We start from the raw sequence: 19863 nt of genomic DNA, 5'->3' as shown, positions 1-19863 counted from the left end.
CAGTGAGATGAGCAACTGTGTGTCCGTCAGCTGGCTGAGGGTTCAAATCCCAGCCTTAGCAAAATACTAGTTCACTTGAAGTTCCTTTTAGTAAGTATACGTTGTAGTACAGCATATTGGTTGAATGACTCTGTTGGCTGCACGTAGGACTGGTTCATGAGGAACCAGGCTTATTCCCAGTGGGCGCAATGTTCTTCATTTAGGCCCTTGGGCAAGACCCCTCGTGCCAAAGTCTGTGTTTCCCTGTGCCTGTCCCCAACCCGGATAAAATACAGGATTGCGTCAGGAAGGGCGCGCAGCGTTAAAAACTTTGACAAACCTTCTGTGTGAATCAGTCACGGCTGATTTGCTGTGGCGACCCAGTATACGAACTGAACACTTCTCCTTAGACTAAAACTTTAAGTTTACATCATATAGATAGTATATAAAAAGTCAACTTCAAGTGTACTACCTCACTTTAGTAAAGTACTACTACCAGTACTAGGCTTGATAGTCATGGCGTACTTTGGAAAAACACCAAACCAATAGGCAAAAACAACCAAACTAAGTGGCATAAAAAAATCCACCAACAGTGCTTGTAGATCTCACTTTCAGACATCATGCCTCCTCTTGTCCTAACGCACGTGAACACCAGTGGAAGTTAATGCTCCACAGAGCGTTCAGAGACAGAGAACATGTCAAAGAGCTTTCATGAACACCACAGACAAGACTCTGAAGTGTCTCTGCAGTGATCCTCTGCACCGAGTAGGAAACGTTTACAGAATGGGTCTTTGGGGGTTGAATCCCAGAGAAAAGCTGCATCATTGATGCTTTTCGGCTGAGAGGTCGAGAATAAGTGTTGGAGTTATGATTTCTCAGTTACAGTCATTCACGCGTTGCATACAGCAGTGAGTTTTTATTGGATTCCCTGCCCTAAACCCTACATACATTTTTGTGTTGAGATAAACCGGCAGTCTTTTGTGAACCAGGTTCTTAATTTGTTTAGGAGAATTGGCTTAACTTGTTTTTACTTGAGTTGGATTTGACTCAGTTTTCCTTCCCTCTGAGTCCGATTCCTCTCTCAGTTCTGCCACTTTATAGTCCAGTACTCATTTCTGGTGGCCATGTTGTAGTGGTTGCGCCTTGTCATGTCGCAGCTATCTTTACCCTATGATATACTTTTAGAAAAGATAATCATGGGAGAAATATTTATAGACAGCTGTTGGACTGCACCATACACTCAGGGTAGTAACCCTATATTTTTCTTTATATATTTTGTAAATATAACCCTGAGTGACTGAAGGTGCTAGTATTCCATTGGGAGGGAGATGCAGTTTCAAATGAACAGAACTGGATGAAAGTGGTTGAAGGTACAGAATGCTGTCAATGACTTTGGGCTCATTCTCAAACAACAACTTTTTTATGAAAACTTTCTGTCGGTGTTATTTGTCAGAAACAGACTTTCTGTTCACATTGTCATCTATCGACAATATCACCTTCGTCGAGTAACATTTGTTGCTTATCTTCAGTGGCAGCAGAGACGTTGGTCACCCTGACAGTGAGTCAATGCATTCAAAGTCAGAAGCTAAATTATGTTCTGGTGCTTTTAGTAGATTTAATGTAGACACGTTTAAATATCCCCAAACCTTCTACAGGAGCACATCAGTTCTGAGAGAAGCTAAGAAATCCTTTAATGTTTGCAGAGTTCTCAAAAACAACTGCTTCTGTTGTGACAGTTACTGAGCACATGAAGCACCAACAGCTTCTCACTGTGGGGCTCTGAAAACATCCAAACAAAAGAACACAAGAAGATTAAAGGCAGATCTTTACAACCATATTAAATATAAAGTGAAAAGATAAATGCGCCACATCATCAAGGAAACCTTCAGCCCCTGCAGTTCTGTGTTTGCTGAGATGGAACCAGTTCAAATGGCAGCTTTTGTTTTGAAAATAGCGGTGTGTGGTAAAACCAAAAAAAAAATGTTTTGGTCATCTGGTTTTTGAATTTATGTGAGTCCCACTGTTGATATTATTGACATATAGAGGTCATTTCTTATCCTGGCAGGAACATATGAGTCCTGAATGCTTTTTGAGGAGATGATATGGAGCTGCTGGCTCTGGTCCAGTCCTGTCTTTGTTAATGAGAGGTGGCTCTCAGCTGACCTTTTTGGTTAGATAAAGGTTTAAAAACATAAGTTTATTCATAATAAGAATATTATTATTTATTAATGTGAACTAAAGTGTTTTTTTTTTTTTTTTAGAAAGTATCAGTTTTGTATCTAAGACAATAGTCCTCCTATTCTCATTTGCAAACATGAATGATTGTTTCAGTCTCAGCTGGAGACTCTCAGCCCCTGTTCTTGTTTTTGGGACCTCACGGACACATTCTGCTATGGAGACAGCATTGGGTCCTTCGTGGCTCTTTAGGCAGGAGTGTTGGCGTTCTTGGTTACAGTGTTCCATCTCAACATTATTTCAATTTGGTAAAATTTGAACTTTGACTGACACACTGTCAACAAATTGTGGTCTGTTTTTTCAGGCAGTGTCATAGAGTTGCAGCTTTTCCTAAATTCCTGTCCACTGTCCATGACCCAGATCCAACTCCTACGGCCATAAGTCCACTATACTAGGAAATAAAGGAGTTCATGGTGGACTTCAGAGCTGGATGGTATGCAGGCTAACGTTAACATGCTTGTCTGAGCTGATCAAGTCTTTGTTCAGATGGTACTCTTAGCCTCATGAACACTCTGCACTTGGCTTTTCTAATGAATCTGCTAAGGAATTGTTATATTAAATGGGTCTATCATGAAAAAAAAACTTCTTAAAAGTTTTTAGTGAATTATAATATTCATTCCTTACTATAAAAAACCCTAAAGCATTATGTTGATCTGTTCTGAAGATTCCTTTAAAAACCTGCGCTCTCAGCACCAGCCTCTCCCACTCCACAAAAAAGTGGGTCCTCACATTGTGATGTCACAAAGTGGGGAACCGCCCCTTCCAGGAAGAGTCTGCACTGCCAGCACCGCCTCCAGGATAACAGACACACCCACTTTCTCCATGGAGCTAGCAGTGATTGGCTAAACACTTTCCTGTGACACGCACATCCATCTTTCAAAAGTTTATACTCTGTTTGTTTTTTGGATGAAATGCAGACACGCTGCTGAAGCCGACTCTAGGATGACAGCATGAAATGGGCGGCACCCACAAGGAGCTAAAGGCGGTGCGTCGGAGATCGAGTCAGCTTACTTCTGGATAGCCATGAAAATAACTCATTGGTGATGATGATGATGATGATGATATGAAAATGAGCCCTTAAGGTCTGTGATTTCACTGCTCCAAAATCTGCAGTTTGAACTCAGGATGACCCTGATGGGATGTTTTTGGAGGAAACTGTTATGAGAATTACATAAAGAAATCCTTGTATAATAATGAACTAAGTTTTCAATATCATATTATTATATCAAAACTTTTGCTTTTGTAGTCGTGATCAATATAATTCCCAACTTCTTCCCTTCTTTTATCGCTGAGAGTAAATGCTGGAGTGGTGCTTACTTTTAGCATCTAATCAATCAAAAAGGAGCGGATAAAATGTTGCTCATTGATGCCTAATAATAGTTTTCATTTCGTTTTTAGAAATGACAAAGCTTAAACGTACAAAAAGCTGTCATTTCTCCTTTTTCCCCTCCTTTCTGCATTTTTTTAATTAAAATATTTTAAAAAATGTAAACAGAAACAGAAAGTGGAATATTTAACATAGGAATCTGGCTTCCATTTGGGATTGGCGTGTTTTCTTCAGTTACTCTGTAAGTCTGGAGCAGAAGTGATGATGCATGAAGGTGATCCACTCTTCATCCACATTCTGCTTTTCAGTTGCAAATAACTTAAGCAAATGTCATGCAAACTTCTTCTGTAGTGGCTTTAGCCTTTAATTTCTGCCAAACCAGATTGGAGAGAAGGTCCTGAGCCCTGCAGGTTTCATGTCAGACGAACGTAGCCTCTGATGCTCCAAAAACATGATCTATTTACAACAACTATTTACAATGCCCTCCACTTGAAGCCAGTGGCATACAACTGCACAAACACATGAAGATGTGGAGCTCACACTGCGTTCACTACTCCGCAGTGGCTCTGTTTTGCATGAAGTGCATCTTGTTTACACTAGAATCGCTTTTTGCCCTCTGCTGATCCAGCCTCACCTGCTCATTTGGTTATCCAGCTGCTGTCCAGCTGATCGCAGAGCACGGAGTCTGCTGTTGCAGCTCAGAAGATGCTCAGTAAGTTTCTCATTCAAATCAGAATCAGCTTTATTGACCAAGTTTAAATGCACGTGCAAAGAATTTGACTTCACTGACTTCTGTCCCTGTCATGTCTGGTTGTGGATCCAAACCCGGCCTGTGATGGGCGCGGATGGCTGCAGCGTAGAAGAGAGTCAGCACTTCTTGAGGCAGGTTGAACCTCTTAAGTTGGTGCAGAAAGTACAACCTCTGCTGGGCCTTCTTCTGGAATAAGTTTATGTGGGAGGTCAACTTCAGGTGGACCTTAGGAGCCGGTGTTCATCCATTTAAGGGACGGTTGAGGATAATAAGTGTGTGTTTAAGCGTGGGGGGGGTTGTTCCTGAAATCAGTGAGTTTAACTCTGGCTGCACCAGAAGACTAGCCACTCCACGTCTCTGTATACAGGCTCGCCGCCATCCTGATCCAGTCCAGTGATGGTGTCGTGTGCAAACGTCAGTCGTTTCACGTCAAAGGCTGGTTCTGAAACTCATCTCAGGGTTTACAGATGACCAAGAGGCACCAGAGCCTCCATCGTTTCTCCAAGATTGTTTAAGCTTTGCCTTAAAAATCCTCAAGCAGGAAAAACTTTGTTTCATGTTTGAAGTGGGTTTCCTAGTGATTTTAGATGTCTTTGCAAAAGTCCGTCCACACACGTCTTGAAGTTGAGCAACTGAACTTAAAACCGTCTTTCTAGAAACGTTCACCACATGTGGCGTCACCTTTTCCCAGCATAGTTCTACAAAATGGTTCCAGTGAACCTTTTGACATCTCAAACTTCCATTTAGTGACCCAGCATGGGTCATGCATTAGTGAAAGCAGCGAATGACTGTGTTTGTTGTCATTTTTGTCGTTTTTACTCCTGTTGTGTTGCGTATGCCCTCTGTTGTCTGCCGCCTGCTGCTCTGCATTCAGGTGAAGTCTGGTCATGAAACTACTATGACCAACCTGAGTCCTGTGGTCTTATGACTATTTTGTATCTGTTACTACTCAGCGGTCCTGTAGTTTTATACAGGTCTTCATGTGGAACACTGTATGTGCTGTGCACACGGTTAAAGTCCAGCTTAAACCAAGTTGGGAATAAAAATGTTTTATTCTAAATTAGATGTATGTTATCATCTTTACTTTGAAAAGGGGGATTTTTTTTAAACATAATTTTTCCTTTTAAAAAAAAGGGAAACTGTCTAACACAGTTGTATTAATGAGGGAATATCAACAACAAGAGTTGTTAACAGTAAAAAGACTTTAGGCTCCAACTTTTAATGGCACAAGTGAGTTTTCTTTGAAGTACGTGTACATCTTTACAGATATTCATAATTTTTCACTAATAAATATGTAAATGTTTGCACAATTTGACAATTTGTATGAATTCTAATGACCTTTCTTTGCTGTCCAGCAGCTGAACCAGCAGACAAACGCAGAGTGCCTCCTGTTTTGGACGGATTTGATCTTTACAGTAGAGGTTCTGTTATGAACTCTACTCTATGAACTGTGTGTACATTTGTATCATTTGTATGTGACACTAAACTTTGTTTTTTCTAAATTTGTGAAACATTTTTTTTGGATTTTTTAAAGTTTACAACTGTACAGAAAATGGAGAGAAACAAGATAAAGAGAGAAAACGATGGGGTCAAATAAGGATCATTGTAAAGTGAATGTAACACTAGATGGTAAATTGAAACTGTATCAACTCTTTTAGACTCAGAAGTGTACAATGTAAACTTGAAAGAAGTATTTAAAAATAATATTTGGAAGAAACTAAAAACTTTGAAAGAAAAACAAAAAAACTTCAAACCATTACCAAAATATATAAAACCTTGTTTATTGAACCTCAGCCTTAGCAAGGTGCATTCAAGCAACCACTTCCAATGAAAAGTCTAACAAACGCGTGTATTTGTGTGTTTTGGGCTTCTGTGTTCACCATTCCTGCTTCACGCGTCGCTACACAAGTTTAAAACCAGGTTGAACTTTGACCAGTCAGGGACTCAGATTATTATGGCGCCCACTTTCATTCACAGAAGTTAAAAGCATTGGAAAATTGATCAGTAAGGAAATTCATAATTGCAGTTTGTGTCCGGCTGGAATTCCGTGACACCAAGTCTTTCCTCTATCAGAGTAGAGCTGTGAAAGAAAAAAAAAATTCACCAGATTGGCATCGCTTTGACATTTCACACCAAAACTCTTCCAACTGTAGGTGGCGGACCTGCATGAATAAACAGTAGAAAAACAAAAAAATGGGACACCGTTTCCAGCTCATTCAATGTAAACACCATATGCTAAAGCATTTAGTGCCTTCTTGAATGCACATTCACATTGTGAATGTAAGCTAACAGCTGCTGCAGTGAATTTTCAACTTTGTTTTTTTGTTTTTCTGTGTGTTCGCTTCCAGTCCTCAAGCCACAGTTTCAATCCAGGCTTTCTGTTTTCTGTTTTTGGAGTTGAGACTAATTTTACGTGGGGGTGGGGCTTTGAGCCCACTGGCTACTGGGACATGATTGACATTGGGTAACAGAGGTTATGATGACATCATTTCTTCTCCAGGACAGCACCTGTGGATGGCGCCGCTTGTTTCATCCCTCTTCTGAGTTAGTGTACGTTAGAGGAGGGAGGAGCTGTGTTTTTGCGATTTTTGTTCTGAATTTGCAGGCAAAATTTGGTTTGGGCTGTCTGACATGATTTGGACGGGTTTGGGGTTGGTTTGGCGGTTTGTATTTCTCATCAAAATATTTCTCAACCAGGGAGGTGCAGTCAGGGGAAGGTCATGAGACAATACTACAACGTTATCGTCCTCGCCTTAATGGATAAATGTGTCCATTAATCTCTTCCATAAATGCAATTTCTTTATGTATAATTTCAATCCTTATTTGACTTTAACCCTTGTGCTATACTAGGCACTTTAACGTTGGGAGTTGGGTCATCTAGACCCACTAGACAGTGCGCTGAACCTTTTTTCTTCAATGATTTGTGATCTTCACTGGTGTCCATGGATTACATGATATCTTTCCACCTTTATCCACCTTTGTCATGGTAGGGAGAACACGTCAATGTAGGGGGGGGGGGGTCATCGAAGATAGCACAAGGGTTCACATCTGGGTATTTTGCATATTTCTTGGTCAGTTACAGCACAGGCTGTGAGGTGAAGCAGCACACGGAGTGCAGCCTCACAAAAGATCTTGAAATCCTGTGAACTGGGTTGAATTTGTGCCTTTAGTTTACTCAGCGTATGCTGATGATGTAACACTTTATTATTTTTTAATACATGTTTGACAATTTCCATTTAATAATTATTATTTCATGTTTGTCTAACATTAATAAGTGTTCCGATCTGATTTAAAGCTCAACTGAAAAGACATGAAGTGAGGAAAAACAGCTGAGCTTTTTGTGATAAAGTAACTATGGATCATTTGTTTATGAATGCATAAAAGTTTTTGCAAGGATTTTTACTGTTGTTGCACAAAATTAAGAAAATGCCGAATAGGTTCTGGAGTAATCTCAGATGATATTTGAATAAGTTTTGAATATTTTATGACGAGGCTATTAAAAAAATTCATGTACCAGAACACGTTTTTAAAATTTCAACCAGACATTTGCTCTTTTTTATGTCAATTAAATTCACGAAAAGTAAAAATGCAAACAAAATGTCCAATTTTGATCATGAGAATATGTTACCAACACGTTTTTATTTTCTTGTTCTTTTTTTTTTATCTAAATGTTTAAGAAACAAAGGGGGGGGGGGGGTGCATCTCAAGTTTCATATCTTGTAGTCGTTAACAAAGTTCAATGGGACTCCATGATTGAATGTTTTTATCTATCTGGCAGCAAAATTGTGGATGAAAAATCATTAAAAATGCATCAAAGTTGGACTTTCATTCAAAATTAATTGATTCATTTATTAATTACTGCTAAGTACAGATAATTAATCCCCGATTAACTTCTTGGGTGTTCTTTTTTTTTTGTCAGGTTTATTTTTTCTTTTTTGTGGGACCTGGCGGTTTTAAGATGACTTTTGGGCTGAAAAACCGTGACTCTATCTAGCAACACAGAACAAAAGAGGCAGCGACATCAGATCCTGTTCTGGAGGTGAAAGTGTGTCACCAATCAAAAACACAAAACAGCTGCTGTTGCAAAGAAAGATCTTTCAACTTTGGTAACCGTTTTAGGGTTATAGTTTATTTGATTAAATATTTCAGTACAATTCTTTCATATTTCCGTATTTCTTTCAAGTTTATAATGTGTACTTTGCAAAATTTCCCCTTTTTTTTTCTTCAAATTTTCAATCTGGCTTTTGATTCAATGTCAGTTTATCCTGATTTGACCCCAAAGAAATGTCTGCAGAACCAACCTGAGTTCCTGACGCTCAAAGTCATCAATGTCAGAAATGACTGTGTGCAACCACACACATCCACACACTCAAAAGTTCACACACATTCTCTGCACACACATGTACGAGCTAACACACACATACATGCATCTGTCAGGCGTGTCGTCACACGTAGATCCATCCGTCCTGATGCAGCCATGAACCGTGTGTTCAGGTGAGTGTGTATTTACTAGAATGGACCATGATGGGACTGAATGTAGACAGGAAGGTGTGGCTTCCCCTCCATACAGCACAGACAGCCGGGGCCCCCTGTGTGAGCGGCCCCAGAGCCTCCCCCCCCTCGTACAACGAGATACTCAGAGACCAGGACCAGAGAGACCACCAGGGGAGCCCCCGAAGACAGAAAGCGACAAAGGAGCACGGGCAGGGGCCGGGTACCAGTCCAAGCTGTCCAAGAGTCCAAGTGAAAAACAGTCACTATGCTGACTTCTTGGTTCTTCTGTTATCAGACACGGTTGTGTTTTTCACATACCTGACATGTTTCCATCGAGTTAATGAAACAGACACTATGAACTTTCCTGAACTATCACTATTCTGTTGTTTTAGAATGTCATCCCTCTGCTCGGTTGTCTTTTTGCTCTCCTCAGTTTAAAAAAAAAATTGGATGGATTTACTTCATTGAACTGGTAAATCACTTGAAAATAGTTCGTCATTAATTCTGTTTGTTATTGACATTTCTATTTGTGGATTTTCCCCTTTTCTCTGCCTCCGAGCACAGGTGCTCTCCGGCCTTTGGCAGACTTGGACAGGTGTGCTCATAGCTTCTTTATGTATTTTTGGTCTTTCCATTCCGATGCAGCCCTTGTGCTAAAACAGGCGTCAAGCCCACCTGAAAGGCAACTTTCTGCTCCCCCAAATCCAAGCCAGGCCTGCACATAAACTAACCTGGAGTCAGAGTTCCTCCTTAAGCAGAGTTCATGAAAAGAGGAACTGCCGACGTAGCCTGAGTCAGCAATGATGTCAAACAGCTGCCCACAGGGGAGGAGGTGGGATTCAAGAACGGAACTGTAGGTGGACACACACTTTTGTTCTTAAATCCCATCATCCCCTGATCAAAAGTCTTTTCGCACAGCAAGACGTCCGGAAGCTGCTCAGCTTTGCATTCAATAAAGTTGGTGTTTGAGTCACAAATGATTCTGTTCACTGTTTCCTGAAGGTTTGGTGGCAGCTGTGACATCATTTCAACACATTTAATATCAAATCTCCAAGACAGCTTTATGAGTTTTGGGTGAGGTTGTTGGCCTGAATTCACATGTGTTTCATTCAAACCTGAGGATCTGCACGCATAGAGATCCAGGGGCCCAATTATTATTATTAGTATTAACAATATGGGGAAATTAAACTTTCATGTTCTTCTTCCTAAAGCTGGCTTTTTCTGTTTGTATTCTTTATGGGTTTTTTTATGTTTGTCAGATATATTTTCTTTTACTGTAAATTTTCCTATTTGTGAGGGACATTTGGTTATAGTTTTTGTGTTTTGTACTAAAAACATTATAGATTACATTCTGTGAGGAGTACAGGTACTATTGTAGTACTGCTCTAACCCCATTTAGAGCACAATGTGTTGAGAAGCAATAAATATGACGCAGAAAGATCGACGTGACCTACGTGGTCCAGGTCCATATCTGTGATGGGAGTTCTGTTTTGAAGGCTGTAACCCTTGTGCTATCCTAGGCACTTTAACATTGGGAGTTGGGTCATCTAGACCCACTAGACAGTGCTCTGAACCTTTTTTTCCAATGATTTGTGATCTTCACTGGTGTCCATGAATAACATGAAATCTTTCCACCTTTATCCACCTTTGTCATGGTAGGGAAAACACCTCAATGGAAGGGAGGGGTCATCTTAGATAGCACAAGGGTTAAAACTGCTAATGCCACCTGCTGTTTGTGCAGATGCACCACTGGCTGCAGAAATAGACATCCCGGTTTGGCTCCTCAGAACACTTTTTCTGTCTGAGCCAGCTGTAAACACTAAGAGGCGCTGTCATGAGCCAGCAGTTCCTGTTGCTCTGCTGCCCTCATCTGTCTGATCTGTTTCCTGCTGCTGCTTTGCAGAATCCCCACCCCCCCAGAGGAGTGTGGAATTATGGGTAAATGTCACACCTTCCACCCAACACATCTTCGACGTACCTGTCTGGTGGTGTAAAGGCAGGACTAGCTATAGAACCAACATTAAATCTTTGATGCAGTAAAGTTCATAGTGTCTGTAGTTACTAACTGACTTCTTGATTCTTTTGTCATCAGACAGTGGTTATGTTTGTTAACATAACCACTGTCTGATGACAATAGAACCAAGAGGTCCACATTAAATCTGTTCTTCCTGATCCTTTGATCAATGTCCTGGATCTGTTCTGCTGGTAGCATCTTCACGTTCCTGCTGAAGATCGACCAGACTGTTAGCTGTGAGGCTTTATTTCATCAGAGCTGCAAAGGTTTTCTCTTTTCGCTGCACAATGAGTCAGCTGGACTGCTGCAGAAGTGGATGTTATTTAGTATCATTGAACAACCAACGTAGCCGGTTTTTGGACTGTTGGAGGAAACTGGAGAAAAGCTATGCATGCCGAGGAGAACAGGACCAGGGTCTGACGATGAGGTGAGAGTCCCAACCAGTCTTCCACCATGCAGCCCTCCTTATTCAGGCTGTTCCTGTTTTGCTGTAAAGTGGTGTCACTTAGACACACAGGTGATGCTTGGCCATTATTCAGGCTCTTGTTTGAAAATTGTCGTTCTTCCTCCTCAATGAATCTAAAAAACTGCAAAGAAAATTCTGCATGGCTCAATAAGTCAAAACTATTGCTGATTTTCATAACAAACTTTTTTTTTAATCACATTTGTAGCAGATGAGTTTATTATTCTAGGCCGCCATCTACTGGCAGAAGTAAACGGACATTTTTGCTCATAAGGTTCATGAGCAAAATGAGAAAGAAGAAGAAGCTGACCTGTTTTTTCCAACAATAACTTTTTTTTTTTTTGCTCAAAGAGGAAACAAATATTATTTATCAAATCAAATCAACCTTTATTTATATAGCACTTTTACAACAACACATGTCACTCAAAGTGCTGTGCATGAAATACAATAAAATTTAAAAACAAGATGACAAGACAAACCGTGCCGACAACCCCCTCCCCCCCCCCCCCACACACACACACACTCACACACATACGCACACCATGATAAAAAGAGTGATAAAATGATGGAAAATGATTTATATGTTTCATATAAAGTTCTGGATCAGGAGAATTCAGCTGATGGCTGGAGCTTCTTCACCCGGGTTCTCTTCTGAACTCACAGCAGAGTCTCAACAATTAAAATGAGTAAGAACTGAAAGCTAAACAAGAAATCTGAACAAAGTAAAGTTCTATCTGACATCTTTGTGGTCTTGGTGGGTTTTAGTGAGTTTAGAATGAGCGCTTTGGATTCCATAACATGCTCTTGGTAGCATTCTAGCTGCTCGGAATGAGGGACAAACACTGAAAAAACTCCAAATCCTCCTTTAATCTGCCCAATTTCTGCATGAAATGTTGTCAAAGTGCTACAAAACACAAGAAGAGGATCCGCTTTCAAATGTAAAAAAACACATTCCGAGATAAGCTTTGAAATCTGGGCCTCAGAGTGCATTTGCGTGAATGGTGATATTTACTTTGATTATAGTTTAACTTGTATGTAAATGCAAGGCAGCCCAGCGGAAGCAGAGGCCAGAATGTGATAAGATCGGAAAGAAGCCTGTTGTTGGAACGAGGAATGACCCGCTCCCAAAGCTCAGCTTGAGCCAATCTGCAGACTTTACCCACTGCACAAATAAATGAATGTGACATTTTTGTGTAACTTAATTGTGCAGTGGGATCACTAGAAGAAGAAAAAGAACCAGAAGGAAGCAGACAAAGATTAGCTGAATCCAACATGATGGTTTGGTTAAAAAAAATCTGCTTTAAAGTGGAAGAATTATCAACACAACTATCAATCAATCAATATAATTAACTAACAAGACTATCTTATAACACTAATTATAATGATGAAAAGATTGGTGTTATATATAAGAACACACCATCCCAAAAAGATTCCCTTCTGTCTGATCCTGCATGGGTGGTTTCTCCTCCAAGCTCAGCTCCTCTACCAGAGGCCTGGGAGCTTGAGGGTCCTGCAGTAACTTAGCTGTTCCTAGCTAAGGTATCTGGTATCTGAAGGAGTTGTAGCCACTCCTCCAGCTTGGGGGTTACTGCCCCGAGTGCTCCAATCACCAAAGGCACCACTGTCACCTTCACTTTCCAGGTTTCTCATGTTCCTTCTTCCTGATGTTTCCATCACTTGGCACTGCCACATCCACCACAACGGCTTTCCTCTGTTCTTTATGCACCACTACCATGTCTGGTTGGTTCACCATTACCATCCTATCATTCTGGATCTGGAAGTCCCACAGGATCTTTGGGGAACTTATTGATCTGGAAACAACACAAAATGACTTGACAGAAATTATTTAACTTTAGTGGTTTAGTTTTAGATTGGACTACTGGAAGACTGATTTGCTTGTTACATGTATGAATCCTGACATCCATGTTTTTGCTGCCAAAGAACAATTGCTGCATGATAATGCAAACATTTACATGCTACAGCCTCAGTTTGGCCATGCTATACAACCATCCAGTTTTCCCTTCTTTTTGATACTTGATCTCTCAGATCTCTTGTTGCTTTCCGTATTTCCTCCAGTAGTGCTCCCAGAGGACTCGGCGCTTCGGCAGCTTTTGAGCCTTCATGGTCGCCTGAGGTCTGTAGGATGTCACTAAAAGAGTAACAGGGCAACCAGCTGTTAAGGTTCTGTGCAAAAACAGAAACTAACTTAGAAGGGATGACATTCAGCTGAGCGAGCAATTAAATTATCGTTGTTCCTGGGATGGAGAGTTCAGGCATTGCATGAAAAGAGAGGGCTGAAAACCATCATTAGTTACACATTATAGCTTGATGCCACTTAGACTTTTGGACTCCATCTGATAAAAGGATCTGCTATCAACAACGTCCTGACCTCTCAGAACATTACTGTGCCACACAACCTTAGTTAACCCCTTGTGCTATCCTAGCCACTTTAACATTGGGAGTTGGGTCATCTAGACCCACTAGACAGTGTGCTGAACCTTTTTTCTTCAATGATTTGTGATCTTCACTGGTGTCCATGGATTACATGAAATCTTTCCACCTTTATCCACCTTTGTCATGGTAGGGAGAACACGTCAATGTAAGGGGGGGGGTCATAGGATAGCACAAGGGTTAAAAATGCAGAACAGGGGGGGACTTGAGGACCCGGTGGGGAGACACTGCTAATGTCAAGCTAACCTCTTCTGTTAATACATCTACCATCTACACACAAGTTATATGACAATATCAGGACTCTGCATTTATTTATGTCTTCATGCTTTAAACCACACTTTGTAGGATCTGCACTGATAATACAACGGCCCAAGATTTGATGTCATGTTTGAAGATTGTGACACAACTTACAGCGCTTAGAACTGGCATAAACATTAGCTAAGCACATTTCCATACGAAAAGGAAAGATGTGAGGACAGTTCTTAGTACAGATGGAGCCCATCCTGTTATCAGCTGTCTGTGTGTCAGGATTCTGTGGTCATGTTTTTGGTTTTCATTTTGTCAGTCACTCCAGTTTCCGGTTCATGATCCACTGCTGTCTTCAGTTCAGTTAATTACCCTCAGCCTATTTAAGTGTCTTGGTTTCTGGTCATCCTTGTCAGGTCATCTGCTCTGTTGTGTCACCTTTTTGTTTCGCCCCTTAGTTTTGTCATGTTTCAGTTTGTTTATTTGTTTTTTTGTTTACTTTATTTATGTATTTGTTTATTTGTTTTGTTTCCTGTCACCAAGCCTGCTCTCCTGCATGTTGGGTTCTCCACCACCAGTTCCTGACCCTGTGTAAGTCAACAGGCCAACCTTTTTCATGAAGCAGCTCACTGATTTATACAGACCTGAAGTGCTGTACAGTTTCAAAGAATCAACAAAAAAAGAGACAGTATGCATATAAGAGCTGTGGAAAGATCGTGCAGGAACTCATATGAAAGAAGATATCAGTGCATTACAAGCTAAGTCAAAAATGTGTTTGTTATGCAAAGACTTAAAAATTAGACAGTTACTCCAAAGTTTGGAGCAGCTGACCAAAAGCGTGGTTTGGTCTGACCATAAGCTACGTCTGTAATATTTGAAGCAGCTGATCTGCTGACCGTAAAGATTGAGATGGGGCATGAGGGTGCAACAACTCAGACAGGTGGGCAGGTGCCAAACCATGTGACGCTGTAAAGACAACTGATAGCACTAAAGGGAATTTATTTAATTTTATTTTATTTTGTTTTTTTAACTTGTCCTGTCCAACGGCTAAGCAAACAGATGAGAGCTGAAAGCCTTTTGTGTTGGACATATTTTACTTTTACAACAGGGGTTATGAATCTTATGATACACCAGATGTATATTTAAATAAACCCTTTTGTAATTTCAGCTAAACTTTATTCATGTTGATTAAATTTGTAAATATGTTTTTGTTGGACCGGATGGAAAAGACAAAGAGGAAAGAAGAGAGAGGGATGTTGCTGGAGCGTTATAATCACAACTGACAGGTTAAGATGCATGAAAAAGATAAAATGGGCGGGGCCTGTCCACACGCACAAACTCAAACGTTACAAACACACCTGTTGGCTCCAAAAGTGTTCACACACAAACAAGTATACATGGACATACTACCACTAACATTAACACATGCCTACTTATGCATTCAGACTAACACATGTGAAACATTTCATTTAGTCACACAAACTGTTTGTGCAAAGGTGAGATAGCACCTGTGCTCCAGTGAGTGTTTATGTTCTTCTGGGGTGGATGATGTAATGTAAAAATAGGGAGAGTAACCAGCCGACCCCCCACCAAGGCCCCACCATTGCAGCAGCACCGGCAGCAGCACCGGCATCAGATGTGATGTGATCCCCGGCTCCCGGTCTTGCCAGAGATCTCAGGGATCCCTCTCCCTGCGTGGAGAAAGGGGCGCCGGGCCCAGGAAGCCAGCACCCCAGGGACAGGGCAGCCGTTACAGAGGGCCCCAGTTCCTTCCACCAGGGATGGGGCGGGGGACAAAAGACCAGAAGTTCCTCTTCCTTGTGTGATGTATGTGTGTTGATGAGCGTGTGTGTGCGTGTCTGGGTGTGTGTGTATTTTGTGATGTAAAGGGGGTGTGTGTACTAATGGGTGTGTGTAACCCTTGTGCTATCCTAGGCACTTTACCATTGGGAGTTGGGTCATCTAGACCCAGTAGACAGTGCTCTGAATCTTTATTCTTCAATGATTTGTGATCTTCACTGGTGTCCATGGATTACATGAAATCTTTCCACCTTTATCCACCTTTGTCATGGTAGGGAAAACATGTCAATGTAAGGGTGGGGTCATCTAAGATAGCACAAGGGTTAAAATTGGCAGTGCGGGCACTGAGAGGACATCTTCTGCTTGCAAACAGTGACGTCCAAGCACCCTCCCCACCAAGGGGCCCTAAAATGTCTAAGGTGCAGTTAAAATTGGCGGGTGGGGCACTAAGGACATCTACCGCTACTAATTCTACTAAAGGGAATTCTGAAATGAGCAGGCAGCCAGTGCAAAGGAGGTCAAATTGAGGGGAAGTCTTCCTACTTCCTTCTTCTAAAAATGTGCAGAGGCATTTTGAACCACAAACCCCCACAATTAGAGACATCTACAATTCACTGGCCCTCTGGACAGTGTAGCTCGCTACCTCGCAACACTGTTCACCAGGCGGCTGGCTAGCGTAGCAAGCTACCCCACTGAGTGTCCCACTTAAACAAATGTGGGCAAAATATAGTGGCGCCACGGAAACTGCAGACACCATTTTCTGCTGACTTTTTAACCATATGGGGCCCACTTGGCCTTGCTGGCGGGGTAGAACTCTCTCGAGAGGATTTGGGGGCGTGTCCAGAAAGGGGTACAGACTTCTACTGTTACTGCTTACGACTGCTGCTGTGACTAAGGACGCGAAGGATGTGCCCCAGGCCCGCCTTTTTACTACAACTTCCATCAGCCTCTTTGTGATGGACGTTTAATAGCTACTATTGTTTTAATATTTATTTCATTCATTTTTAGTCTCTTTTACCGGCAATCGGTTTGGTGATATTTTTTGTTCTTTGGACAAAGCAATGTGGATTAAAAGACTAAATATGAGTTTTTGGAGTATTTATTCTTTTATTAATTCCTTTATTCATTACAGGTGTAGCCCAGGTTTGGAAAAGTGATCAGCAGCAAAATGGTTGAAATGATGCGACCAAGGAGGTGAGAAGGCGGTTTCTGAACAGTTATGTTCAAGTGAAATTTCAAATAATCCATAACAGTCTCAGTGTTAAATCCAGGCTAACTGAAAGACATCACCAGCTCAAGACAGTGTCCATGTTCACAAGTGGGTCCATTCGCCCCTGATGAGGATTCAAAGAGTCAGAAGATCCAGAAAGTTCTTTAGAATTTCAGGACATCACACATGAAAGTCCACCATTTTGATCACAGTTCCGCTTAATTTCTGCCACTGTACCACAGAACACAAACAGGTTCCAGGGATTAAAGTGATGAAAATCGCAGCATAAAACACAGTCAGTCATGGGAGATGGAAGGACAGCTGAACACACCGTCACCATCTTGTTGTGTCGAGGAAATCTTGGAGAGATGTTCTCTGAAATCCTGTCAACAATGATGAGACTCGTTTTGAGAGCATCGTCTGCACTGCAGCATCGTTTGCTAACAGAGGTTGATGACTTTTCTCCAACACATCAGATCTCTTAGCAAAGGCAAAGTCTTGGAGCGGATCGATTGAGAAAGAGCGACAAGTGTTTCTGTGGGAGCCAACGGGTGCAAAAGCAAAACATGAACTCCCTGCAAAGAGGAAAGCTGTAGCATTTGTGGTTTGTGGGTAATCTCATTATTTGCCTGAGTGTGAAGCAACGAGAGAAGATTAATGTGAGCTGGTGTCAGCAATGTGTCCCTTCCTAAGAAACTGGAGGTCTTTACATGTAAATACAACAGGCTGTTTGACACTTATTGCCACACAAACAATCTGCCTTCTAATTAAGATCTTTGTAGTGCTTTAGGTCCTTCTTGAAGCAGCTTTGATTGTGTGTTAACTTTTATCAAAAAGAGGAACTGCAACTCTTTGAAATATGCGTATTGGTAGAGCAAGTCCTTTTGTTCACAGGCATTCCACTTCTGGTCAGAAGCACAAGCCACCTCTCGCTGGGCCAAAGCTGCTTTGCTGGACTCTGCTTCCCGTTCTCAGCTGGCAATCTGCATTGAAGACACAGTGAAGAACAAGAACTGCAGGCGACTCTCAAGAGAACATTTGCATCCGTGTCCACATCAGGGCATTAGTTGTTCTTCACAAATCATTGCTTCACATTGAAACAGCAACACATTTTTTTTTTTTTTTTGGGTCTGCATTTGAAAATAGAGACAAGTTCATCAACCACTGCCTGATTTGCCTTTAACCCTGGACAGAAGTTTTATTTAGTTTAGTTTAAAATGAAAATGTCAGTTGGGATTTTTGCTTTGATCATCACAGCATGTGACTTTTGACTTGGTCAACTATGATAAATAGAGTCTTTGACTGGCGGGGCATTAAGGGTTCTAGAGTTTGACAGAAGGGCCAGAACACCAGACCAGGAGCTTTGCATGGAGTGTTTTGGTGACCCACCTCAAAAGAGAAGGAAATAACATGGAATCTGGACAAAAACACGACAACAATTTATTTATTTTTTAAGTGATTCATACAATTTAAAAGAGAACATTTTGGAGTTTTTACATTGGTCCTCACTTTAGTGGAAATTCTGGGTTCATGTTGTGTTGAAATGTTTAGAAATATGACTGTCTGGCTCAGAAAAACACATGAACATAAGAAAAACAACACATCCTCCGACATGCTCATGAAAGCAAAAGTCAGTGTATTTGCAGTGCACCATCTACAGAGAGACACCAGAAATACAAGTAAAATAAAACATTAATAAGGATTTTTAATTGCGTTTTTAATAAGGAGTAGTAATTTAGTAAATACAGCTTGGTGGGCTAGATTAAATAGTTTAATGGGCCGTATATGACCCCCAGTTTGCCCACTCCTGCTTTAGACTCAGAAAAAAAATACATTTTAGTACCTGTACGATACGTATTTGAGTGTCCCTGATCAAACATTTTGCAGAAGGTATATATTAAATGAAAATGAAAGACCTTGGGAGAATTTCAGGCAGGCAGCTCAGCAGTGCGTTTACTCCTCCCCGCGGACGGTTCAGCCCAATAACTCACCTATTGCGCGACCTACTTAAGAAGCAGGTGTGTGCTTCACCAGGTGTGCCGGCTTGGTCGGTGGTTGCTGCCGCATTTGTCGCCCTTGCTTGGGCGGCTGGAGTTTTACTTTGCAGCCTTACGGCTGTAAAGTGGACTCGGTTGCTGTCCCAGTCTGGGTGGGCGCTGTGGCGATGCTCCCATGGCTAAGCTGGCTCCTGCTATGAGGAGATTCCCATATACTGTTTCCTCACAGCAGAGCCAAGCCTTACATGTTTGTTTATTTCTTTATTTATTTGTTTTTACAGTTACATAGTCATTATTCATTGTACGTGGGGGCCATGGGTCATATGTTTTAAGAGGGGAGTGGGAAGGGTGAATGGTGGGTTGGGTTTTTACAGTATAATTGTGTTTTCTGTTTTTAATGTTAAAGTGCTTCGAGCTGCACAAATGCGTGAGAAGCGTTATTTTATCAATAAAGTTTGATTTGATTTGATTCACGCCTTCTTCATCACATTTCTGCCCTACCCTCCTCCCCCTGTGAGCTCTGTTAGGGGTAGTTTTATTCCCAAAGTTTTAAGTTATGGAGATCTTTGTTTAATGTATCTGAATGGAGCCTTATGCCAAACTAAAAGAAAATAATATGGAAAATCAAGCTTTCTCTACTGCATGAGTTGTTTGACTGAAATGCAATTGTTTTCTTTTCTTTGATCAATGCTCAATCTGATTATGGATCAAAAAGCTAGAAACGGTCACTTTCTTATTCTATTGATTTGCGGCCATGAGTGACGAGGGCATTGGCTCCTTGCAGGGCTCACGGGGGCCAACAGAGAGCTGGGATCCAGTTGGATGACGTGCAGGGGTGTGTTGCGGTCTGCTTCTGAGAATTGGCTGTGGGAAACAGGGTTATCTGCAGCTGATAA

This window comes from Oryzias latipes, chromosome 3, assembly GCF_002234675.1.
Source record: "Oryzias latipes chromosome 3, ASM223467v1".
Classification (NCBI taxonomy): Eukaryota; Metazoa; Chordata; class Actinopteri; order Beloniformes; family Adrianichthyidae; genus Oryzias; species Oryzias latipes.
The sequence above is the reverse complement of the archived record's forward strand: the minus strand, read 5'-3'. Positions refer to the sequence as shown.